Here is a 17,806-nt window from a genome sequence, read left to right on the forward strand (position 1 = left end):
CTACTTTGTCCCAGAAAATATGGTTTTGAGAGTAGACTCTGATGATATTTGAAGAAATATTTTTAATGAAGTCCAATATGTTTTATACAAACATGAGAGAAATATTTTAAAAGTTCTAGTGTTTCTTATCTAACTGTAAGAAATCAAGGAAGTCATTTATTTTCTTCTGGTTTAGTTTCTTTTCTTTTTTTTTTTTTTTTTTAACAAAATGGAACCCATCAGATTCTCATTTGTTTTCAAATTGTCTGTGGAAACACTGAGAGCAGAGACACTTCTCTTTGTATTTATTCCTAGATACTTGTAATTCCATGGCAGAATTTATTAACCTGTATTTTCTTCTATTCTCCAAGGGGAAAAAAAAAAGTACATTTCTAAATTTCATTAAAGATAGTTTGTCTCCTTAATGGTACACTTTAAACATGTTTTTAACGTGTCATTGGCATTTTAGCATATGTAGTCTTGAATCTTTATGGTACACTGCAAGATAAGTATCCATAGTTTTATTTTAATATAAAAAATGAAAGACTGGAGAGACTAAGGGATTTTTCCCAAAGTCAAAGCCAATAAAAATTAAAGTAGGATTTAAACCCAGGTTTGTGTTTAATCAAAGTCTCTTTTATTTTCTTCTTTATTGGACTTCGTGAATCAGAAAGTCAACGACCTGATTAGCAGGTGTTTGAGGCTAAGAAGGAATCTATTAATGTGACTTATTTATGAAAAAGAATGGTGAACTCTGTGCTGTGTTTTGTACTCAGTGTACTTTGAGAAATTTACGTTAGTTATAAATTTACTGGATGATCTGTAGCTTATCTTGGTGGAATATGAAGACCTTATCTTTTCTTCTCTTTGGAAGATTCATCGTAACCACAGAAAAATTACTTCATTTATTTTTGCAGTAATTAAAAAAACAAATGAGTCTGATCAAAAGCTTCAAGGAAGCTGGGCTAGAATCAGTTTCACTTGCTTAGAGATGCTTTTAAGTATTAATGTGAATAAAGGGCCATGGGGTAGATATTTGTTACTTGTTCAGTCCATAAAGCATCTAAACTACTTTTTACTTGGGAGAGCCTCCTCTTTTTGAGTGGGATAGAAACGATCTCTCCTAGAAAAGCTGAAAATGCTAGATAGTCACTTTATCTTGTAGCTCCACCATCACACACATCCATGAAAGACTTTGAGGACATAAAGGGCAAAGAGAGAAGTGATAGTGAACTCTTTCTATTTCTTGGAAGTGACACTAGAAATGATTATAAGGTCAAATTTTCTAATATAGGACATGCATCAATGCTGGCGGTATTAGCAACTGGAATAAAATTGTGTTCCTGGCAGAGAAGTGTTAGAGCAATGGTGAAGGTAAAGTTTTTCTTTACCAGGCCTGTGACATATTATTTATTCATTTTGATTGGGAGAAAATATTTGTAGTACAAATAACAAAGGATTATTCTGTAGATTAATTTTGGACCAAGTCTCAGGAAGTATTTCTATATACCAATAGGTAAAAGGCACACAACCTAAAAGAAAAATGGCGAAAGGGCATATATAGACAATTTATAGAAGAGGAGACCCAAATGGCAAATAAGCCTATTAGAATTATAAGAATAATGAGATTATCTTTCACATCCTCTAGAATGGTAAATTTTATATAATGTCAGGTAACTCTAGGAGTTGGTGAGGATCTGGGAAAGGGGCTCAGTTAAACATTAAAATTGAGAGTATAAATTGGTATAACACAATTGGAGAACCATTAATCAATATCTAATAAAGTTGACAATGACATTCAGCAAGTGTATCTGCCCCAGGGATAGCTGCCCTCGAGAACTCTCAGATGCAGCAGAAAGAGATATGCAAAAAATATTCATGACAATGCCTTTGTGGTAGCAAAAAAGGGGAAATAATAATTGTCCTTCAGTCTAAGAACTAATTGGTAAACTGTGACTTATTATTTATAGTGGAACACTTCACAAAAAATGAAATAAATGAGTAAGATCAACATGCCCTCAGCATGGCTAGATATGCAACATATTTTTTTAAGTATGTCACAAAAGCATATTTTTAATATAAAGTTTGAAAACACTAGTATTAGTTGTTTATAATACATGTATTGCAGTCAGCGTATAAAACTACCAACTTCAGAATATTGCCTACTTTTGGGGAGAAACTGGGGAGAATCATGGGGCAACTGTTTTGTACTTTAAAATCAAAAATAAAAGAAACAAGAAAAATGACAAAAAATAAATATCTCTTTAAATTTGACTGTGGGTACAGAGATGTCTGTTACATTACTCTTCTGTTTAAAATATCTGAAATTTGAGATTAAAGAAAAACCTGCTTTAGGGACTTTAAAATGATGGAGAGGTGTTAACCTCATTATTAATATAACTCTGAAGGCCGTCTATTACTAGATAGTTAAAAACGTATCCTTACGGCTTTGCTTTAATGTATCTCCTGCTTGAAAGATCACATTTATTAAATATGTGGTGATTTTAGAATAGAAATGTTTATATTTGTTATGTTATAAAAATAAATACACAGATATACATACCATACACACCATATATCTGTTGTTTATTTTAGATAGTGGACAGAACTGATAATTTGGGTAAAGAAATCTGGATGCTTAATCTCTTTGAGGCTTAGCTTTATTTTGTTCTTCCCAAACTTTTTTAACACCTAACTTGAGAAAAGATGCTCTTTTACTCAATGTTAACTTAACTCATTGGAGACGCATTTTTCTTATATATATAATTTGAATACCATTACCTTATTTAGAAGTCTGTAAGCATTAAATAATACCATGTATATGAAAATTCTTTTTAAACTCTAAAAAGGTACTCAAGCTAGATTTTAGCATTTTATTTAATTTCTGTTTCAGTGCCTCTGGACTGAAAACCAAGAAATTCATACACATTTCTGTATTTATTTAGAGCATGCCTAGTACATGAAGCACAAAATTAATTGCTATCATATCAAAATTTTAAAAATGTAGAGATTACTCAATATTTTTGTCGTAGAAAGTCATGATAGTGACCGAAGAAGGAGAATTAGCTTGTGTGAATCTTTTTTCTTTTTCCCCTGGAAGGACTCTACGGACTATTTGATGGTAACATAAAATTCAGATCTTGCTTTTGTAACATAAATTCCAAAAATGTAATGATTTCCTAGCAAACTGTAGGACTGAAAAAAAAAGTCTTGGAGTAGTAGTATTTCTTTTAATTTTGATGACAAATTCTCTTTCTTTATTTTGTTACAGAAAATATCTGTATTTTGCTTTCATTTGGGGGAATATTTCTACTGGTCAGTGAATTCTAGATTAGCATTTTTTTTGTCAGCATTTAAAAAATGCCATTTTATTGTCTTCTTGATTCCATAGTGTCATTGGATAGTTAGCTGTTAGTCTCGCTGTTGCTCTCCTGGAAATAGTGTGTCTTTTTCTTCTCTGATTGCTTTTAAGTTGTTTTTTCTGTCTTGGAATTTCAGCAATTTGTTATCAGCTATGATGTGTTTGTATTTACCTTGCTAGAGGCTTGTTTCTTGAATCTTTGTGTGGCTACCTTTTATTAGTTTTAGAAAAGTCTTGGCTATTATCTCTTTAAATATTACTTCTGCCTCAGTTTCTTCCACTCCTCTACTTTTGGATTTCGGTTACATGTACATTAGAGCTTTTGACTATGTCTTATGTGTTTTTATGCCCTGTAGTTTGTTGGTTTTGCTTTTTGTTTCTCGCTCTGTGCTTCAGATTGCATATTTTCTATTGACCTATCTTTGAGTTCAGTAATCCTGCTATTTGCTGTGTCCACTTTGCTGTTAAGCATCTCTCCTAGTTCTTAATTTCAGATGTTTTATTTTTCAGATCCAGAATGTCCATTTGATGATGTTATTTCTGCCAGAGCTGGTCTCTCCTTCACTCTCTTAGGCAGATAGTAGGAGGCACTATCATATCAATCCAGTCCAGGATTGACCTGGGTTGGTTTTGGGTTGCAATTTTAGGAAGGCCTAGCCAAGTTGTGTTTTGACCCTATTCTGTGGTCATTGTCCTTCCAGACTTGTGATTGAGAACCTGGCAAGTCGCCATATTTTCAGCCCTGAGAAACTAGGGGATTCAATTACGTCTTTCAGATTTTTTTGAGCATAATTCTTGGTTTCCTATCACAAAGAGCTCAAAATCAGGCAAAGATCTTGAGGGGGAGACCAGCGGAATGTTTGAGGCAGGCTTTCTCATTCTAGTGAACTTGGATTTTACTTTGTTTCCAGCCTAGAACATCAGGCTCTTGTGCCATTCCAGAACTCAAAAAATATCCTTTGAGGGAAAAGAGATCATGATTTCAGAGTTGCTCTAGTTTCTAACATATCACTCTAGTCTGTGTGAACTGCGCAGGCTTCACTGATTCCTTTTCCTTAGTAGAATATCTCTACTTAATCCAAGCTGGATCCTCAGACTGCTCTTAAAAATCAGCAGCTTTCCCCTACTAGGGTAAAAAAGATCTGAAGATTTTAAGCTCACTTAGAAAGGACTGAAATTTTAGTCTTTCTAGTCCTCTTTGTTTCATAGCTCTCTGTTGTGTTTAAGAATATAATTCTTATAATTCATCTATTTTTTTCTCCCTGCTGCAGTGGGTTTGTTGACCTGCTGCCACCTACTGTATTCTTCTTAGAAAGAGAAGTCCTATGGCATAGTTTCGGATTATGTTTCTAGAAGCCCAGATTCAAATCTGGTTTATATTCATCTGTTTCTTCAAGCCATAGAACATCTTCTTATAGTTCTTTTCACACAGCCCCACCCCCAATTCAGGAAAAATCTACTTCTGTTGCTTACAACAAAGAACCTTGACTATTGCAATAGAGGTCGGGGATGGGAAAAGAAAGTGCTGAGAGAATAACTCATAAGAAGACTGAGGTTGGAATAAGGAGGCCACAGTTTGTGGGGGCATTTCAGGACTGGAGGCAAAGCAGAGTTCCATGATTATCAGCAGCATATATGAGCCTAACTCTAAACAGACCAAGTGGGAGCAGTCATGGCTCTGTGGATGCTACTTTAGGGTGTGCAGTGACCAGGCAGGCAGGGCTACATCTCAGCAGATACAGTGAGAACAGAGGTCACTGCTCTGACCAAATGGGATGAGTCATGCAATCACAGAAAATCATAAGGACTGGACACTTCCTACCCTTTGCTGATTGGAAATTTAAATCTATCTTACACCTAGAGGCCAAGTTAGGAAGAAATCTGGAAATTTCTTCCAGGGAAAGCACAAATGTGGAAATGAGTAATTATTCTAAATAGACTATTTTCAAATAAAACCATCAGGATACATTTAGTTGGCAAAGTTGGAAAGGCAGCTTGAGAGCCAAGATGAGGTAAGTAATTTAAAATACAGAAAATCATATTTTTGCATGTCTGAGTATATGGACTGTAGATTTCACCCCCTTGATAATACACAATGAGCCATAGTCTAATGGTGCAGAAAATAATTTTTTCCTTTGGCTCTGGTAGACAAGAACTAAAAATTTATTTCAAGGCTATAAAAATACGTGTAATTTTATTAAACATGGATTTTACTAACTTTTCTTTTTTTTTTGCCAAGTCACATTTTCATCTGGATAATTGAACACAAAACTATTTGCTTACTGTGAAGCAAATGATTACAGGAAACATTGCAGAGTCTACCGTCTGATACACTGCTATAGAAGGAATGTATGAACTCTATGAATACCTGTAGTTTTTCTATTTAGTGCTTGCTGTCATTTAAAAAATAAACTTGGAGTTTGTTTTTTTCTGCCCCACCTCCAGAAACCTGGTGCAAACAACAGCAGATAATCCTTCATCGATTTAGTTTACAGTTTGAATTAAAGAAAAAGGGGGATAAGAGAAAGCTGTAACAACTGTAACAAGATGGACCTCCTTATTTATCTGAGAAGTTATCTACACAATAGACAGTCTGAGTGAAAATACCAAGTCTCTTTGGTTTGGGCTCTTTCAGAGAATAGAGAAACAGTTTACATTAGTGAATGTAGGATTATTTCTAGATGTAACCTGTTTACTAGTGGCCTGGACTTAGGGTGTATAGGTAGGAAAGGACTGTCCCCCAGCCTCCTCCCCCTCCCCCCAGCTTCAGGTATGCTCTGGCACATCTCCCACCCCTGGGGGACAGCTCTGTAAGACTCTGTAACCTTTCAGTAAAGTTCAACTTTGAAGATTTTCTTGTTTTCAAGTAATATACTGAGAGTATATTGTACTAGGCAATATACTAAGAATATATCCAGCCCAGGCTGCAACGAGGTCTTAATCTCATACCCAGTTCAAAGGTTCTCCCTCTCCTCGCACAGCCTCAGCCCCCACTCTTGCCCAGCCAGATCTGGGGCTCAAGGCCAAGCTGTAATTGTTCCTTCACATGCCTCCTGCTACCACTCCACCTTCTGGTTGGTTTGAGGGTCTAAGCAAAGAGAATGGGGGTGAGAGGACAAAGGGTAACACCTTTGACTTAGCTGGGCTCTTCCTCCTTTGGCTCACACTGGCTGGACATCAAGCCTTGCTCATTGCGGGAGTCCAGATGCTGTCTCTTCAGTGGGCTGTATCAGAAGGCTCTTCTTAGACACTCTCACTTTGATTCCCAACCTCCACACTGCCCCAGTCCCTAATGGAGGTGGCTGTAGTTTACAGTGAATTTATTGTAATGCCTTTTCAGACTCAGCCCTGTTTTACGGTGGAATTCCCTGCTTGGCATCACCTTTCTTGGACGAGTTCCTTCAAGACACCTTTGCCAAGCGCCCACATGCCCTTTAACTTTGAGAAGAGGGAGATGTTTAGAAAACTAGGTAGGCACTTTGGCATGGTAGGAACTCTTAAAGTAGATTTAAATTAGCAGCTATCAATATTCTACTTTAGTTGTTTGAGGACTGAGAAACAAGCCCATTTCAGTCTTTCTACTTACTTCTCTGTTCCAAGGTTGAAAGATTTCTGTAATTCTATATCTTTAATTTAAAAACTTATACATTCCTCAAGGGGTAGAGGAGAAAAACACAACATTGATCTAAATCTAAAAGAGTAACAGGTAGCTTGCATTTTTTAAAGGGGCAGGAGCAAGTACATTTGCGCAATTCTAAACACAAGGGATTTTTGACACGTATAAATGAATTTAAAGTATTCCTACTTAATGAGTTCACTTTTTGTTTCTCTACTCACCTTAGGCCCTGAAAAATTATAAATAATAAGTGATGTGTGTGTTTAATAAAGTTAAATTTATCTAACAGAGGGTTTCATCCCAGTCACTGAGGTTTCCTTTGGACAATGTTTTCTTTTTACCATTTTACTCCTGTGTCTGTATATGTTGCCACAAAGCACTTTTACATATTTTTCCCCAGAAAATTATGCTGTATAGAATAAATCTGAAAGAAGAGTCTATTTTTCTCAGCTTTGAGGCAAATTCCATGCATCAAACTTTCCTGTGGTAAAGCCAGATACAAATTCAGAGCAATTAAGTGACAGAAACGAGAAACACAGAACTCGACCACGTGTATGGTGTTCTTCTGCCCTGTGGAAGTTTATTTAAGTAGTTGATAACTGGTTTTTGGAAAGAAAACCTCCTACAGTATGAAATGCATTTATCATTCATGTGTCATGGGGCATATTTACTAGGGCAAGGATTCTTTTGAGAAATTACAACTCTCTAGACCTAAGCAAACAACTTGAAGATAAATCCACCCAAGTCTCTCTTTACTTTTTAGAAATTATGTGCTGAATTTTACTAGCCTTAGAAGTATATATGTATATAGGGTGTGTATATATATATATATATATATACACACACACACACACACACACACAGATATATACACACTGTACTTTAATTCAGTTCTTTTTCATGTGAACATTTTTGTTTCTAATAAGCTAAAAGGAAAAGAAATAATATTTGCAATATTTTATAGCCTGATTTGTTTTAACTTGAACTTAGTATCTTTCTAACTCTTTAACATCCACGCCAATGCTATAGTGAAAATAATATTAATTATAACTCAGGATCTTCAATGCTTTCTATATGCCAGGAATTGTTCATAGCAATTTGCGTGTGTTTAGTAATTTAATCTTGACAGTGACTCTAGGAAGTAGACACTAATATTATCTATGGGTTTTTCAGCTGAGGACAATGGAGAATGGAGAAAACTTGTCAGCATCATAGAGCGAGTGTGGGACTAAGCCTGGATTGGAACCAGGCCACGTGTCTCCCGATTCTGCATTCTTAAGTACCACACTATGCTGAGGCTGTAAGATGGGATGTGGATAGCGAAAACATTTTGACCAGTCAGAGTCAATAGCATCAGTAGATTTATATTAGGTCTTTTGTTTTGATTTCTACTTCTTATTTTTCTTGGAGTTGACACTTTGATTACTTCATAGCAAATTTGAGGCAAGGCACACAAGATAAAATGGAGAACTAAAGGACCATTCTTTTTTCGTATACGTATTTTTTATTGAAGTATAGTCAGTTTACAATGTTGTGTCAATTTCTGGTGTACGGCACAATGCTTCAGTCATACATGAAAAAATCTTTCTTAGAATAGTGATTGACAAAGGTTTCTTCAGGGACTACAGCACCACTTGTTGAAAATGTTTCTTATCCTGATTCTTGGAGAGTCTGATCCGGCAGGTTGGGATGCGATTTAGGAATCTTCCCTATAGGTTCAGGTGTGATTAGATCAAAGAATTCCAGTTCAGCTCCTTGAAAGCTGTTATATGGTCATTGTTTCAGTTCACTGAACTCTACATCATTCCTTAAACTGTAATCAAGACTTAAATTTTAACTCATCTCTTTAATCAGATTTATTTAAAAGTTTAATTAAAGAGATTAATGTTTGAGTATTTTCTATGAAGCGCCCAATGTAGGGTTGCTCTGGTAAGAGCAATGGTTTAATGGAAGTGTACTATGTATTATCGTATTACATTTCCTCTATTCAGAGCCACCTTTGTTTTCTTCACAGTCTTACAGTTCTGAGACTACATACCTATTACAGTTGAGGGTTACATGTAAAACATCTCCCTCTACTTTTCGTTATTATTGAATCAGTGGTGCTTTTGACTTAGGGGAACAGACTGCTTCTACCTACTTGTACCCTGTGCTTTCTTTCAAAAAAATATAGGAACTCTCCATGAGATTTGTGTTGGGGGTCAGAGTCATAGGAGCTGGATTTGGTGTGGCAACAGGGACTCCAGAAACCAAAGTCAGTGGTCTAAAAAGCTGCTTCCAAGAGGCAGGAGTGAAAACCAGTCCAGGTAAGATGCACAACTAGATCATCATTCCAAGTGGGGAGTCTAAGTAAGAGGGAACAGGAAGGAAACAGGAAAGCCAGACTGGGATGAGAGAATACCAAGTGCAGAGAGGACGCCTGAGCAAAAAGCATTTGCTGAGTAGCTAAAGACTTTTAAGGGTGAACTTCATCAGGACCCACAGCCTTACTTGTGGATGAGAGGAGGGTCCTGGTGATTCAGGACTCCACCTAGAGACCTGCATTTGCACAGGTGGAGGAGATGAATTGTGTTGATGAGAATTACTCATCTCTTTATTCCTTGCATATAGAAACCAACCACTCACTGTTAAAAGTGTAATTGAACAGGACAGTGCTCAGATTCATACGTTTACATATATTCATATATTGCTCCCACTCCTCTGCAGTAGAGAAGCCAGGAAATAGATGGTAGTAACAAACTCTGAATCCTGAGCCAGAGGAATTTCGTTTTCTGTATTGCCAATATTCTGTTGGTGCAAGTAATTTTCAAATTGCAAGTGGCTGCTCACGGCCCCTAGAATCCACAATATCTGGTGTTTCCAGGTAGAGGGAGAGGACACATTCTTTCTCCATCACCTGATTTTCTTTCTTGCCGTTGCAGGACTTGGCTGCTTACATCAGTGCTGACTGATCTTTCATAGCATATTTATCAGACTACATAGGATTTGGAAACGGTGCTTGTTCTGAAAGAATCAAAAGGTTTTGGTACTAAGCCATCTGTCTAAGAAGAACACACATAAAGGAAGACCCAGATGATATTTATGCATGCAGTGGGAGAAACACATAATAAAAAAAGCCTAGATAAATTTGTAGCAAGGATTTGAGTTTTACAACAGGAAGCTTAAATAATAGTTCAGACTTCATCTATCAAAGTCTGTAGTCAGGATTGTTTTCCAGTGCTCTTTAACTCTTACTCCGATAGATTTTCATTTTAGGGGAGAATATGAGAAGGGAAAAAAGTAAGAAAAAGTCTTGAATTTCCATAAGACTCTGTTAACTTCAGAAAAATTGATGCTTTTGAGGCTGATTAGTAAGTGTGTGTATGTGCATGTGTGGTTTAGTCCTTATTCAGTATAGAAGGAAAGAGTGAATTGTTGACCATTATGGTTATTGTAAGAACTCACATTTCTAAGTACCATTTCATTTATAATAACTGTTAGTTCATGTGATTCATAAATTTAAATATGATTTTAAAAAACCACTTATCCGTGCATGTGATTAAAAGTTTCCAGACATAAAAATAGAGAAATATGTGGCTCGTTGTATCAACTTTTCTTAAAGATTATTCACTTTATCTCTTTAGGTCCTAAAATGGCTTGCTAAATACATTTTTAATAAAATTTGTAATCACCTGGTGTGAACAGAGTAGACAATAGAGATTTACCAAATTTATATAATATATTGATCAATAAGTCATTTGTCTTTAATGTACATGTGATTACAGATAGATTCTTTAGTGAAGTTACTCAGATTCCAATTATGTAGTTGCCTATTTTCTCTGTAGAATATTTGAATACTGAGTAAATATTCTAGATGGTAGCTATTGCTCCTCAAAAGCCAGATTTACTTACTTCTCTTTGTGCCTTATTTATTTTCACAATTTAGTTCTCTTGCTAAAGCTTTCACTCTGATGTTTGGCATTTCAAATAAAGCTCTCTTAGGTTTCACTAATGTGGGGAGATAGTAGCCTATGACTCAGAGATCTGAGATAATTTGAAAGAGAAAAGCCAACACAGTTTTTTTTGGAATGGATTGACTGTTTCCACAGAAGTCGCAGCAGCTGTCTTAGCAGGCCAGTTTTGTGATGTGATTCTGAAGTTTTTTTCCAAGGAACAAAGAAAGCCCTAATGATTCTGATCCTTGTGATGTGGATGAAGAGGTAAAAAGGGCATTAGGATGTTGGCTGTAGTGATTGACCCTGATTATCAAGGTGCTACATGGATACCTTCTTAATGAGGGCTACTAGGAATGTACCTGGCACTCAGGAGATCTCTGAGAGCTTGCTGTCACATCCAGTTATAAAAGCTAATGGATAACCGTAGGCAGGACAATCATGAATTAACTCTCAGAAAATAATGTTCAGATTATTTCCCCCAATATCCCCTTAAGTAAGGAACAAGACTGGCAGAAGTGTCAGCATGTTGTTAGAATGATTTCTTATAAACTAGATATTTTAAAAATGTCACAAGAGAGGATATGTGTGTTAATAAATAAATTTATTACTTTAAGATTAATTATATTTAATAACATATTTGAATTTGCTTTTTAAATAAAGTTGACTTATTTTAGAACATTTTTAAATTCACAGCAAGATTAAGAGGAAGGTACAGAGATTTCCCATATAGCCTCAGCCTACTCACGTGCAAAGCCTCCCCGTTATCAACATCCCCACTAGGATGGTACATTTTCACAACTGATGAACGTACATGACACATCATAACTGCCCAAGTCCAGAGTTTATGTTATATTTCACTCTCGGTGTTGTACATTCTATACGTTTGGGCAAATGTATAATGACATGATTCCATCATTATAGTATCATAAAGACAATTTTCATTGCCCTAAAGATCCCCTTTGCCCCCCCTATTCACCTCAACCCTCTCCCCCAATCACTGGCAACTGCTGAACGTTTTACTGTCCCAGAGCTTTGCCTTTTTCAGAATGTCATGTAGTTGGAATTACAGAGTATGTGGCCTTTTCAAATTCTCTTCTTTCAGTTGATAATAAGCATTTAAGCTTCTTCCATGTCTTTTCATGGCTTAATAAGTTACTTCTTTTTTGTTCTGAATAATATTGCATCGTCTGGGTGTACCACAGTTTATCCCTTCACCTATGGAAGGACATCTTGATTGTTTCCAAGTTTTGGAAATTATTAATAAAGCTGCTATAAACATCCTTGTGTAGGTTTTTCTGTGGACATATGTTTTCAACTACTTGGGGGTAATACCAAGGAATATGATCGCTAGATTGTATGGTAAAAATGTTTAGTTCTGTTAGAAACTGTCAAACTGTCTTCCAAAGTGGCTGTACCATTTTGCATGCCCCCTGGCAGTGAATGAGAGTTCCTGTTGTTTCACATTCTTCCTAGCATTTGGTTCTCAGTGTTCTAAATTTTGGCCATTCTAATAGGTGTGTAGTGGTATCTCATTGTCGTTTTAATTTATGTTGCCCTAATGACATATGATGTGGAACGTCCTTTCCACATTCTTATTCATCATCTGTGTGTGTTTTTTGGTGAGGCTTATTTTCTTATTGTTGAGTTATAAGAGTTCTCTATATATTTTAGATAACAGTCCTTTATCAGATTTGTCTTTTGCAAATATTTTCTCCCAGTCTCTGTCTTGTCCTCATAGTCTCCTGACATTGCCTTTCAGGCAGAATTTTAAATTTTAAATAAATCTAGTATATCAATTCTTTCTTGTAAATTGTGTCTTTGGTATTGTATCTGAAAAGTCATCATACCCAAGGGCACTGAGATTTTCTCTGATCTCTCTTTTATCTTCTGGGAGTTTTTTATAGTTTTGCTTTTTACATTTAGGTCTATGATCCATTTTGAGTTGGCCTTATTGTGTGTGTGAAGGGTGTAAGTTCTGGTCTATATTTTTTCTGGAATGTGGATGTCTAGTTGTTCCAGAACCATTTGTGGAAGAGATATCTTTGTTCTATTGTACTGCCTTTGCTTCTTCATCACAAATCAGTTGACTGTGTAGGTTTTTGAATGTTGACTGGGAAATAGTAGCCTAGAAGAAAGAACTAGATGATGCAGAACAGATACTGGGCAATAGGAATTTGGCTTCTAGGAATCCAACACAAGGGAGAATCCTGTGTCACTCAATATTTCAATATTTATGTTTTTATAAAGTGCTTTTATAAGAAAATACACTTCTTCTGTATTAGTTTCCTATTTTCACTGTAACAAATTACTACGAACTTAGTGACTGCAAACAATACAAATTTATAATCCCATAGTTCTGGGTTCAGAGTCTAAAATCTGCTGGTAGGTCTGTGTTCCTTGTGAAGACTTTAGGGGAGAATCCGTTTCCTTGCCTCTTTAAGCTTCAACAAGCCACTTGTATTCCTTGGCTTGTGGCCCCACATCATTCTGACTTCTTCTATTCCCACATCTCCCTCTCTGGCACTGACCCTCCTGTCTCTTAAAAGATCCTGTGATTACACTGGGCCCACCCAGATTATTCAGGATAATCTCCCCATCTTGAGATGCTTAACTTAATCATATCTACAAAGTCCCTTTTACCATGTAAGGTGACATAGTCACAGGTTTGGGGGATTAGAAGGTGGGATATTTTCAGGGGGGCATTATTCAGCCTTCTACATGCTCTGTGGCTTATTGGCCTCGCTTTATCCTCAAGAAGATTGGACTTTGCCAAAAATAGTGAATAAAATTAAAAATCTATCATCAGTAGTAATTCATTTTTTCATATTAGTTTTAAAACATTTACTTGAACTGTACTGTCAAAATAGTTTGGAAGTCCCTCTGCACAAGTATTGTGACCTTAATTTCTGGACAATTTAGGTCAATAGTACATAAGTGGCAATAGAAATTCTAGTCTGTTTGGAGTATTTTGTACTTATACAGACTTCTGTTCTTTGTTCAAAATATTCTGGGCTTGTTTAGTCATTATAATCATTCCTTGGGACCTATAATCTTGTTGTATTTAAATGTAAAAGGGAATAATAGATTTTACTCATGGAACCTGATTTATTTATAAACCATCAATTTTGTCCTTTTATTTGAACTTCAAAATACTGCTGCATTTTATATGCTTCCTAATGGCAAAAAGATTGAACCTTTTTTGATGTGGGTGTAAATACCCAAGTGGCTTGTTGCAAACCTGACATTTTATTGTGATCTCATACTTGAATTCTAAAAATCTTTGCATTGCTCTGTATTATATTAAGATTTAAAATACAGTAAACTATTTGGAACTATTTATAAATTATACTACCTAGCATATCTTTTCCCTCAGATGTTTGAATATGACTGAAGTTCTAGAATGATAAGGTGCACTTAAGCTATGACCTTTTGTACTACCTGGTGTTAGGACTACCCGACCCTGAGGATACCATGTTTTTTTTTAAACCTGAGTTGGAAAAGCACAAGTGGAAAAGCACAGGATTTGAATTCAGAACATCTGGGTGCTGCTAATTACCAGCTGTGTAATCTGGGGAAGTCATTTGCTATGGTCTGAATGTTTATGCTCTTCCAAAATTCATGGGTTGAAAACGTAATGCTCGATGTGATGATGTGAGGTAGGGCCTTTAGGAGGTGATTAGGTCATGAGGGCTCTGTTCTTGTGAATGGGATTAGTCACCTTATAAAAAAGGGCTCAGAGAGCTGGCTAGCCCCCTTCCCTCATGTGAAGATTCAACAAGAAGCCTGTGACCCAGGGGAAGACTCTCGCTCCATCATGCTGGCACCCTGATCTCAGACTTCTGGCCTATAGAACTGTGACACATAAATTGCTGTTTATAAGCCGCCCAGTGGTACTTCTTACAGCAGAAAGTGATATATTCTTAAAGCAGCCCCAACAGACTGCTGCCAAATCCAAGCTCTTACTGCTCGCTGCATGACAGGTCAATAAATCTAGGGTCGAGTTGTTAGGGCAAGGAATGGTGACTTTATTCAGAAAGCCAGCAGACTGAGATGGTGGACTAGTGTCCCAAAGAACTATCTTGCCTGGGTTTGGATATTAGTTTCTTTTATAGAGCAAAAGAGAGTGGGGAGTGAGGAAATAAAGTAAAAAAGGCAGTAAGTTGTTGCAAATATTTCCTGGTTCTGGCCAGATTCCAGAGAAGATGTATTAATTTCTTCTTTCCTGCAGCCATTTACAGGTGGGCCTGGTCAGGATGTGTCCTGTGAGCTAAACAAAGGTATTTTAGCTTAATGTTCAGGCATAGGGGACAGAGCTCCCGGAGATAGACCATTAAGTAATATTTTAAGCTATAGGCAACATCCGTTTAATGATTAACTTGTAGCAAAAGCAATCAAAGGTTAAAGTAAAAGAAACAGATCCAATATGGAGTCAGATTTGTTCTTCCCTATTCCAAGACTAAGACCCCATTTAGCCTCATTTGTAAAATGGAAACTGTCGTGACACTTACTTAACAGAGTTGTTATGACAAGTGTGGAAAAGGTGCTATGTAAACTGCAGTGACTCTAGTTGGTTTTTTTTTTTTTTTTTCAATTCAGTAGTTTTCCTGAGACTAGAGTAAGGACTTTTCTAAAGTCACCAGACAGAAAATCCAAGCCAAACTGGCTTAAGATAAAAGAAGACTTTATTGGCTCACATGATTCAAAATTCCGGAGAAGCATCTGATGTCGAAGCAGTTTGATCAAGAGGCTGAAATGTCATCGGGACTCACTGTCTGTCCTTTCAGCCTGCTTGCTCCACTCATAGTGGTTTCATTCTACTTTCATGTGGTGTCATTATGGCTGTCAGTAGCTCTAGACCTACAGCCTTCCATGTTCAACCAGTGGAAAAGAGCATAGCTTCCTCAGTGTCTGCACAAACCCTGGGATTTACTCTAAACTGGACCAGTTTGAGAAACATGCCCATCCCTGATGTGACCCGATTTGATTATGAGGCTAGAGGAGCTGACCCAATATGAATCACACAGTCCATGCCCAGAGCCTGGATGGGACCTCTGCACCACAGGGACCAGGAGTGGCAAAGCATTTGGGGTGTTATAGCCAAAGAAGAGGGTGGTTTCTAGACGATTAAAAAAAAAAAAGTCCATTCCTGGGGTACTTAATGTTTCTGAGAGAACGTCATTCTATCCTTAGTTTGCCCTACTCAGGAGAGATAGCTTTCAATGGAAGAAACTTTGCCTTTTGTTTTAAAATAGTCTTCTGCCTCTCTTTATTTATTCGAAGCTCATAATTATAACATGCTGTATATCTTTTCTTTCTTTCTGGCAGCCAGTTTTCTCCATCTGTTTTTTATTGAATGATGTATGGGAAAGCCACATTTTCCTAGCTGGGAAAGCTTGATGAGCCGTTCTCTATGTCTTTGTGTGTTCTGTTTAACACATTCCTATTTTTAGAGTTTTGGGAAGATTTATACATATGACTAGTAGCCAGTATTAGCTCTTAAAACTCTCTTAGAAAAATGTAAAGTTTCATTTATTCTTGAGCATTTTTCCATGGCTACTTAGGATATTGTTCTAAATATGTAAAACATTATGTAGATACAATGTTTAATATTTTATGGATGTATTGTGAGCGAGTTTGTATCTTTCTCTACCTAATTCTATTTATAGTCACTTATTTTTAAATTAATATTCATGCAGGTAAGTAAAACTCAATGACTTTTTTTCTGAATAATGCTGAAATCAATCATAGGGAGCCTCCAAAATTTTGCAGTATCAGTTCTCCCAGGGAAAAAGAAAAAAATTCACTTTTAAAGCTTGCACATTATTATATAGCATATTGTTATACTCTATGTTTAAATGGTAAAGCTGAAGAGTCCGATTGTAGAAAGGAGCATTGGAATGTTCAAATTCTATCAGTACATTGTTACTCCTGGTAAATTTTCCTGGAAGATAGCAACATAATTAGATCATCATGGTAGTGCTTTTCCTCTAGTACATTTTCACATCCATACAGGGGTAGCTTTAATGTTTTTTTTGGTGGGGGGTCTAGATTTGTGTTTTGATTTTGTAACCTCATTCAGTAACTAATGCTCTTTTGGTTATATTAAGTATTTGTGAATAAATGCACAAATAGCTCAACTGGCCAAAGTAATTCCATTTTTATAAAAATGTAATTTAAAAAAAAAACCCTATGTAGTCCCCTTCCCAACATCCTGTGAGATAGTTTGTCAAACGAGTAGGAGAGAAAAAATCTGAAAACTTCTCTGGAATTTCCCTTATCTAAACACACTACTTACGAAAATCAGGGGCTGTGAGGTGCTTCTGTACTACTAGATTTAATAATATGCTTTGTTTATAACCCTAGGTCCACCACTTCCTGTCATGTGGCCTTGTGGGATTGGTTAATTTTCCTGTCCTCATTTTGCCCATCTCTAAAATGGAGATTAAAATATTACAACTTCCTAGGATTGTGGTTAGAATTAAAGGAGTTATACCTTATGATACCGAGAAGAGTACCTGTGTGGTACAGAGAAGAGATGGTAAGTACCCTGTAAATGTTGAGCGTTACTATGAAATGGAGTGTAGGATGGCAGGTAAGAGCCAAGGCTCTGGGGTCAGACTCGCTTGATCTTTTCCTGATTATGCCTTTGGGGAAAAGTTACTTAATTTCACTGAGTCATAATTCTCTCATTTGTAAAATTGGCATAATAATGATACCAAAATCAAAGGGTTATTGTGAGTTTAAAAATGATAATATATATAAAGCACTTAGAATCATGCCTGGGATATGGAAACCCTCAACAAATATAATCTATTATTATTAGCAGCATCTTTGTTGGATTATGAACTCCACAAGAACACAGAGGAGACATTTACTTAATTCAATTTGTATAGATTCTCTAAGACAAATTATGGA

Source organism: Camelus bactrianus, chromosome 14 (assembly GCF_048773025.1).
Source record: "Camelus bactrianus isolate YW-2024 breed Bactrian camel chromosome 14, ASM4877302v1, whole genome shotgun sequence".
Lineage (NCBI taxonomy): Eukaryota > Metazoa > Chordata > Mammalia > Artiodactyla > Camelidae > Camelus > Camelus bactrianus.